Source organism: Cygnus olor, chromosome 1 (assembly GCF_009769625.2).
Source record: "Cygnus olor isolate bCygOlo1 chromosome 1, bCygOlo1.pri.v2, whole genome shotgun sequence".
Taxonomy (NCBI): Eukaryota; Metazoa; Chordata; class Aves; order Anseriformes; family Anatidae; genus Cygnus; species Cygnus olor.
This window is the reverse complement of record NC_049169.1, coordinates 193,807,332-193,816,160: the sequence shown is the minus strand read 5'-3', so window position 1 is coordinate 193,816,160 and position 8,829 is coordinate 193,807,332.

The window sequence follows — 8,829 nt, the reverse complement described above, 5'->3', positions numbered from 1 at the left end:
TGATCCTACTGAAGCAGATACTGTCTGACAAGAAGAATCCTAGAACTGGTGAATCTGAACAAACAGGAATAACTGAATGAACAGAATTCACTGTTAAGACCTTGATAAAGAGCTTAAGATAAAAGGAGAGATTTATATTGAAATAGAAGCTTACAGTAGCAGATAGGTTTAATTTACTCAGCCATGTAGTAAGCAAAAAGGCATGTAAAAGGTGGGTAGAAAGATTTGGCTTGTAGATCAATACTCTGTTGCTCTCTGCCCACAAAACAATTCATCTCTGCAATACAGAGCAAAAGTAAAGGGGAGTTTAATGTTGAATCAGTTAACCACAAGCTGAAATTGAAAAAACATGCAGTATCAATGATGATGGTTAGCACAAGTTCTTCCTAGCAACTGACACCATCCAGTGCATTCATCGCAATATATTAATTACACATGACAGTCAGCTTGATCTCCCAGGCTAATGGCATATCAAGCAATTGCAACAGTGTCTCCAACATTCTGTTTAGAACTTAATTTTTTTTTTTTGCTGAGTCTGAACTTCTTAGAGAAAAAAATAATTTCAACTATCTACTATAAGCTCTGTTTATCTACGCAATTTGATTTTTGAAGGAAACACAACTTTTTTGTTTGGGAAATAAATGTAGTCACAACACCATCGTTAGGAAACCATACTTGGAAATTCCATTTGGAAACAATCGTTATCTGTTATGTCTCCCAACACCAATCAGTAGACTTTAAAACGTATGCATTCAAAATTAAAAAAAAAAATAAATGTGTAGGGAAGAAGGGGAGTATAGTAAAGGGGAGTATAGTAAAAAGATTGTAAAAAGGAGAGAAGGAAAGGAATCAGATCATTAAGTTCTTCCAAGAGCAGGATACTTTACAGGAACACATATGGACAGAGGTGAGCTGTGTAGAGCATCCTTTTTTTCCCAGTTGCTTCAAAACACCAAGAGAGGCGCTGAATATATGAATACCTCCTCCAAAGTGCCAGAGCAAATGTTACTAGGCAGGTTCTGGAGTCCATCGCAGAATATACCAAAAAGACAGATGCATTAGATAAGGTAAGTTACTCAGCAAAGAGCAATACCAAACAAACTGTTTTACACCAACTCTTGCTGGATAGACAGTGGTGATTAGCTCATCAGTGGCTTACAGGCAATATAGTCTTCAAAGCAACTACATCCATAGGTCTGCCAAAGGGACTTTTGAGTCAGATATACTCAGGGAATGATCTGGCCACAGAGGAAACAGCCAGAGCAAATGGCTTAAATTAAAATTTACTCCCATTTGTTGACTAGATTTCATTGTTTTGGTTACTTGCCCATTTTCTTCTTTGGGGCTACAGTGTGAGCTGGAGACATTAAAAATTTGAATAGTTCAAGTGCTCGATACAACTAAATGATGGACAGGAGATTTCTCTTCTACCCGCTGTGTACCAAACTGCTCAAACATTTGGGGTCAGATTCTTGGCTGCTGTAAACCTGAATAGCTATAGTTAAGCCCACAGAAGTGCACCCATTTACACCTGTAAAACAATCTGACCTCCTCCAGTGATGAGTTTGCCTACATATTGCTCAGGTCAGATTCACTTGTCTGTATTTTCTTGGTTTCTGCTTTTTAATGGCTGCACTTTGCCCTTTTAGCCAGAGGGAGTTAGCAATGCAACTCAAAGCACTATATTATTTTTGAATATGAATCATGTTTATGTCCCATAAGTACAGCAATACTTCCTTTTACACTAATGAGCTACTAAAATCTGTGTTAGAGGATCACTAATCCTTCAAGAGGTTAATACATATCTCATCCAATTCTAACACTTCCATGACATAAGTGGGAATTTGGGAACAGAGCACATTTTATTAAAAAGGAAAGTAAACATGCATGCAAAGAGAAGTGCTTTGTCAAGGCTTGGGAGTGCCTGTGTTGTTATTTCAGTTATTTATACTGGAATAAAAGCTTTCACTCTGACCCCATTTTTTCCACTGTTTTGCTCTGAAATGACATCAGTCTTTTGACATGATTGCAGTCTTAAAAATGCACAGCATTGTAAGGTCAAAGATGGGGCACAGAAGCAAATGTTAATGCCTGTGACCCAACACAACAACACTTTGTTAGAGGTATCTGCTGTGTATCTGCCAGGCAATGGGCATGGACAGGGGATGACCCATGTTGGCAGAATCAGAAAAGACAGGGTCATCGAGTGATGCCTGGAAGACTTGGGCGGTCAAGCTGGTGCTCAGACTCTATAAAATGAGTCTCAGCTACCAGGGAGAAAAATCTCACTAGTGCAGAGCAACACAATGCTCAGAGAGGCTATGCAGTCTGTGGGGGAACAAGCAGCAGCAAGGGGAACACACACGTGCTCAGCAATTACAGCAGAGAGCAGTGAGAAAATTGAATCCTCTCCAGAGATAAAGATGTAACGTGCCCTTACTTTCAGTAGAGGAAAAGGAGTTTTGGTCTCCTGCCCTCTCTTTGAATACCTGTTTGTGCCCTTGATGACCTCTGCAGGAATATATATTAACAGCCAGCGACAAGCCAGCTTCCAGGTCGCACATCAAGTTATATGCACTGAAACGTTTCTCAATTGCAATCATTGCTGCTTAGGCTACATTTTGTCCTTCGAGATGGATGCAAATTTCAGACCATTTGTGACAGTCACTGGAATTACTCCCAACGTACAAAAGGATATCCAGCCATGCAGTACCTTATATAAGAAAACTGAAACCCAAATGGATTTACCAGCTACTCCCTGCTCTCTACAGTAACGTGTCAGCGTTGCTCCTCTGCAGCAAGCAAGAGCAACAGGAAATATCATGAAGCTGTCTTCTCTGTGCACTGCTGGGACCCAATAGAACAGCACTTCCTTTGGGGTACCAGAGAAACTGCCTAGACCACAGAGATGAATTTTCTAAAAGGCCTGAAAAGCATTAGCAGCATTTTTCTGAGACATTTGGAAAAACACTGAAAAATAATGTAATGATCTCCTGCTGCCTGTAGCTGACATACAATTAGGTGTGCTTTGGAAGCCTGCACAGAACAGAAATAGCTTCTTTGGTTTCTGCTACTTCTGTGCTAGCTTGGCTGTATCACTGCAGCAAAGTAACAAACCACACACTGAATAGGAAAATTGACCATGGCAGTTATGGAGATTAAGACATTATACACAGTATTCTCTGATAAACTTTCAGCTAACACATTATCACTAAACAGAGCATATTTTTTGCAGTGGCCCATTCATTATTCAAAGTTCTGTGTTGAATTACACCTGGCAATCTATGCTGAACAGCAAATTAAGAGTATTCAAAATAGGAACAGTTTTGACTGGATGGTGAGTACACCTTCTGCATCAGTTCCCCGACTACCTGAGTGCAACTCGTTGCAAGCGCTCATCACAATTAACTGGATGTTGAACAGCTTCTCAAAACTATCCATAACTTTATGGGTTAGCCTGATTTATGAAGAGACAAAATGAGCCTCTTTGTGTTATTCTATTGACTTCTTCTTTCTATGGCATTTTCCATCCCTATCAGGAGGGGAAGAGACCTCTTACCTACTGCTACACAAAATTACTTATTCTCTCTCAAAACAGGGGAATGTCCCTGTCCATACCCTCCCCCTACTTTGGAAGCAGGAGATATGAGGAAACTGCTTGTTACCCAAAATGCCTCCCAGGATCATAACCATCTAATCAGAGCCAGTTCTGGACAAGCACTGCACAGACAGCACAGTCTGCATGGATGGAAGTTGTACTGACAAGACAGAGTATTGTCTGTCCAAAAAGCAAAGAAGGTGAGCCCAGCCACATCACTTGGGGAGAAAGGAAGAGATTTTGAAGTCTGTATTGCCTCAGCCAGCCTTCTCTCAGAGCAGTCAAGAGCTAGAAACTCAGCCAGAAAGTTCTGGGAACGTATCTCAGGAAGTCCACAGAGGCAAGATCAGCAATGTATTTCTGGTCAGAGAAAGGTGAAAACACTTTACAAACTTAGTTGTAAGCTAAGTTTGACAACTTGGCTTTAAAGGTGAGGAGAAGAAAGAGAGAAGCTGCTTCCTAAGTCCTGAAGGTAATCTTCCTTGAAGTTAAGTTTAGAAATAATTTCCTTATTTATTTCTGTAAAGATCACCTCTTTTTTCTTTAATGATTTTTTTTCTCCATGTTTCAGTTAACAGTTCTCTTATTAGTGAGTTACTTATCCATTGTTTCCCCCACCCACCATGCGCCATCCATGCACGGTGAGATTAAGCTTCTTTAAACCAACTTTTGGGTTGGTTTATGAACTAACTCAGGTTGAAGAAGGAAACAAATTCATTTTCTGTTATGGTATATGCTTTGTGTTCCACTTAATATATGCCAGGTTTCTCATGCAAAGGGTTTCAGAATATTACAACAACAAGAATAGGCACAGACTTTGTACGAAGATGCCTTTACGAGATGCTCTACATGAAAGTATAAGCAATTTTCTCTACTGGTGAGTAGAGTAGTCCACAAGGCAGGAGACAAGTGGAGCTTGCTCTTGCACCCATTGAATATAGTGACCAAACTTGTCTTGACTTAAGCCATCTGAAAATGTTTTTCTGCAGTTTACTATGTGGTAATTTAGGTTTCTTATTTCTAGCTCATGTTAACATCTATGTCATCATATATTTAACATGGAATGGAAGTCACTGTGGAACTTAAATGCTGGTGTATAAATGGAACAAAACGAGACAGTAGAAGGAATACATGCATATTTTCAGTGCAGGACAACTTAGACCTTATTTTCCGGTTTGCTAAGCATGTACAATTAGAGGCCCTTACTTACAGCCAGCTGAGCTCACTGCCCCTTGAAGTTAAGGCCTACATATGCAGTTAGTTATCTGTAATCATACCTCAATCATGAAAATTTAACATTCAGAAATATTGTCCAAAATCACAGATTTGAGAACAGAGTCAGAAGTACAACCCAGGTCTCCTAGATCTAAGTGCTATTTATTAAATGAAGTGTAAGCCAAAATTCAGTATGCTACATATCATAAAAAAGTCTCAGCAGTGTTATTATATGTTTAATTACAACCTAGTTTGCAGTTTTAAACATAACAGTTAACATAAGGTGTTTTTGGCAGAATTCAGTAAAGCACTGTACAAGCAGGGAATATTGTACAACAAACATCAAGCCTTCCTGAGGGATGTATGCAATACTAAATATATTAGGCACAGGCACAATGTATACATCCAGAGCGTCATATACTTTGTTGGTCAAGGAAATATCTGACTACTATGGAATCATAGTACCATATTGGCATAGCCATGGATATGTCTTCATAATTCTGTCTTTAAAGATACAGAACATCAGTATTAAAAACATTAAGAAAACATTTACTTTAAATTCTTTGCTTTGAAGAACATCGTTCCTGTAAATCCCCAGTGTTTATAAAGTGATGAAAGGCCACATCTTCGTAGGACTTCCATGAAACCTGAACCATTTATTTTGTCAAACCTGTAGAACTAATGTGGTGTGTTTGATGCATGAAATAATTTTGCTAGTCCAGTCTAACCTTTGAGTTATTAGTGTCTATTTTGATAGAGTTTGCTGAGAACAGTGGTCTACAAAGAACTGGGCTGAAACCATCAACTCATTTTTGAAGTTTGTATCCAGGTTTCAAGTGGTCATAACTTACTGGTGTTGCTGTCTTGGCTGAGTTTGAACTGGTCATTGAAACACAAAAAGCTATTAGTCACCCAGCTATAAATTTGTAGGAAAGATCTGATGCCTCACATTCCACTGAATGATAAATTGAGCCTGAAAAATTCCTACATTCAACTTCATAAAAAGTCATACAGGGATTGAGAAAGACAACTGAAGAACTAAAAGACTTAACAGTGAGAACTGGGATAGATCAACCAGGCAACAACAGAACATGCACTGTTTATCATGTGTTATTCGCACTCGCAGCAGTATTTCAAAACTTTGGTATTCAAGTTCAGATCTGTTTAGCACATTGTACATGCAATTTAGATTGTTTCCATGTAGCTGTTAGCACTTTGAATTTTAGAGTTATTGCTGTCATCTTTAAACTTGATCAAGCAAAGAATGAAAATGAAAAGCTGCTGGCACTGTGTCATGTGTGCTGGTACTGCATCCAGGCCTATTTGCAAACCTGGTGGAAAAAGGTGTCTAAAACCAATCAGCAGTGAATCTTCTTTACACGTCCGTTTCGTGCCATATCAAATTGACATCGTGCATAAAATTGTTAGCAATGCCTGTTGTATTTTTAGAGCCTTATGCATTTTTAATGAGGGGTTCAATCCTTGAATAAATCTGCACCTAAGTAATTGTGTGATTTCTGCAAATATGATCATGAGTCACTCTGATTAACGGTGTGTCTGAAGTGGCAACTGGGCTTAAAGCAGTGTCAGGGAGGGAGTGAATATAAATGGATATAATCAGGTTATTGGTGTCTCCTAAATATTTTATGTGTTGACTGATATATCAGACTATTTGGAAAGTTAAAAGATGAATTTTCCAGTGAGAACATTTATTGGCAAAAAATCTGCCCCAACATGCACACTTTTGCCTAAGTAAGCCCCATGGAAATAAAAATAGATTTTTCATTTCTTATTGACAGCAATTCCAGGGCATCTTGGAATAGCACATGGTAACTTTAGGCAATAAATAGGTAAATAAAAATTGATTTTTGCTATGTAATCCTTGAGAAGCCAAGTTAATTGAGTTTCTGAGATTATTCCTACTGTATATTAAATTCATTTTTCATACTGAAGTCCTTTTACTTTGTACATACTCACAGGTAGTGTAGTCTGGAAGGATAGCATTGAAAAGCTTTAATATCATCTGTATATGAGCTTTGACTAAAGGGGAAGCATACAAAGAAAGGCCAGATTTAAAAGCAGTTATTTTCCATTTTGAAAACAAAATGATAGCTGGAGATTCTTTGTGCATTATTAGTAGTTGGGTGATAAAAAGTGATATTCAGCAGTATGTGAAATAAGCCTGGATTGGAAAGTGTGGGGATTGCAGTACTGAACCTGTACTATGAAGTGCTCAGAAAAGGGGCTGGGCTTCATCTCTTAAGTGCTGAAGTAAATCAGGCATAACTTTGCTCAAATCAACTGAGCAAAATCAGAACTTTCCCAGAGGAAAATTGGAGCCATGGCATTAATGTTTCACACTGATTGAGAAGAACAGGTTGTCTCTCTGTTCTTCATATTCCTTTTAGTCCATAACAAATCTGCCAGGGATGTCAGACAGGGCTTGTACCAAGACAATAGGGAGAACATAGCCTTAGTGTAGTGATAAGACTTTTTTTTTTTTTTTTTAATATTTATTTTTTTCATTATAACTGGATAGATTTCACCCCACATTTAAAAGCAGTGTGGTCTAAAGTTTTCTAGTCTCCTTCTGTAGCTATTGTAGACAGAGAAGAAGACTCAGCGGACAGTTGTTTTAGTATCTGTCTTCTGCTCAAATGGGTGTGTTCCTGCGTCTGTGGCTGCATACTCGGAGTCTCCCTAGTTTCTCTGGCCCAGTCCTTGCTCTGTCTGTGCACTGGCACCATATGAGGTGAGAATCATGCTCAGGCCTTGCTCCCTGTCCCAGATCCATGATGAAGGAGCCAGTCATGCCACCTGGGCAGGATCTGTCACCTCAAGTCTTTGATATGGTTTATCAGGATACTGGGAGCAGGCAGTGGGCCACTGGATCACTCAGCAGCAGTTCAGTCTGAGTGCAGCCTATATCCAACTTGATTGCATGTTGATGAGTACCTTTGTTGAGGTGCCTGACTTTTATACAGATAGGTTACATTAATAATTTAATAGGTTACATTAATCAACTAATACATTAGTTAGATGGTTCCCTATAATCATCTGAAATTTAAATGCTTTTGTGTAGGTGCACATGTGCATTAGGAGACTACGTGTAATATCAGAGCTGTGAAGTGTGATCTCTATTTAAGCAAGTATCCCTGTTTAAGAAGTGTTTATCTGCTAAACAATTAAGCCTGTGCTTATTGAATTGAGGCTTCAGAAAACAGTGAGGAAGGACCACAGGATTTGGCTTGTAAGTAACAGTTTGGTAATGTTTCACTATAATGTTTTAGCTGCAGTAAACAACATTGCCGTGGCTTCGTGACTCCAGAGAGTAATTCTGCCAGCAAATTCTCCCCTGCTGCTTCAGAACTGTTAAATAACTATTTTCCTACAATTTATCTAAGGCAAGACCTAGAGTATTTTCATAAACACCACCAACTCAGGCACTGCGTAGCAAGATGATACAGCGGATCAGAAACAGGACCCTAACCTTCCTTTGCAATCACTGGTGGATGTTTGGGGTTTCATAAGAGTCCCATGCTGAACTGGGAGTTTTCTTCAGATAAGTGAAAGGAAATTATGGCCGTACAGTCAGTACAGTAGTGTGTAGACTCCTTCAATGTCCTGGAGTGCATGTGACAGCATATGGCTATACCTAAGATATCTCTATCCATTTTCTGTTTCGTTTTTTTTTTTTTTTTTTTTTTTTTTTCAGTGAATGTCTAGTTTATACTAGATGCAATCCAGAGATAAGGAATCAGAAACCAGGTCTAGTCCTCACTTGTGCCACAGGAGACTGTGTAAAGTCTGCAATAGGCAGGTGGTGCCCATGCCAGTGGCAAGGCCTTGGTGCAAGCACTATCCCAAGGCTGTCAATCAGTGCAACTTAGCATGGACCCTGTTACGGTCTCAGCCAGGGCCTACTAGGAATCTTCCAGAGGCCAGGAATGTTCTTGGAGGTCTTGCAAGGGCCACTTGCAATAAACAGCTTGAATGGGGACACCCCCTTCTGGGGA